The sequence below is a fragment of the Triticum dicoccoides genome, chromosome 3B (genome assembly GCF_002162155.2).
Source record: "Triticum dicoccoides isolate Atlit2015 ecotype Zavitan chromosome 3B, WEW_v2.0, whole genome shotgun sequence".
NCBI lineage: Eukaryota > Viridiplantae > Streptophyta > Magnoliopsida > Poales > Poaceae > Triticum > Triticum dicoccoides.
This window is the reverse complement of record NC_041385.1, coordinates 393,326,636-393,327,243: the sequence shown is the minus strand read 5'-3', so window position 1 is coordinate 393,327,243 and position 608 is coordinate 393,326,636. Positions and strand designations below refer to the sequence as shown.

Here is a 608-nt window from a genome sequence, read left to right as displayed (position 1 = left end):
AAAAAAATACTCCAACAACTTACGAGTATAAACTGTGATGCAAAAAAAAATCCAAAATTCTCCACACCCTTACAAGTATAAAATGGGGCACAAAAAACTCAGCAATGACTTATGAGTATAAACTGTGACGTAAAAAAATCAAGCAGGCTCCAAACTTCATCATAAGCTTAAACGTTGTACAAAAAATGGTACGTACATGCATTTATATATATATAAAATATAGAATAAAAAATAAGGCTTCAGGCCATACACAACGATAGTGTAAATAAATAAGGTTGCTTCAACGTCAAAGCTGGCGTACTAGCACATCATGCATAAAATTCGGAGTTCCCACATGAATAAACAAAGTACTGCTACATTTGAAGTGAAACTAAGTACTGAACCTAAAATGATTCAAAGGGAAATGATAAATTGAAATGGCCAAATAATAGTTAAAAAACTAAGCGAAGTCTAGGCCTTCTCAAGGAGCTCACCTGTTCTGCAGGCTGTTCAACAACTGACTTGGTTCAGTCTTTAATTTGGTCATCTTTTGTTCAAATTCAGCAAGCTTGGTACGCTTGCCGGCGTTGGTGTCATGTAGACTCTTCACCAAATCATTCAGTTCAGAT

The 608-nt window shown here is 35.4% G+C and overlaps 1 pseudogene; it reads left to right on the top strand.

The window, feature by feature from the left end:
* The window catches only part of LOC119279552, a 5,203-nt pseudogene extending 5,038 nt beyond the window's left edge, over positions 1–165 (top strand).
* The last annotated feature ends 443 nt before the right edge of the window (positions 166–608 follow it).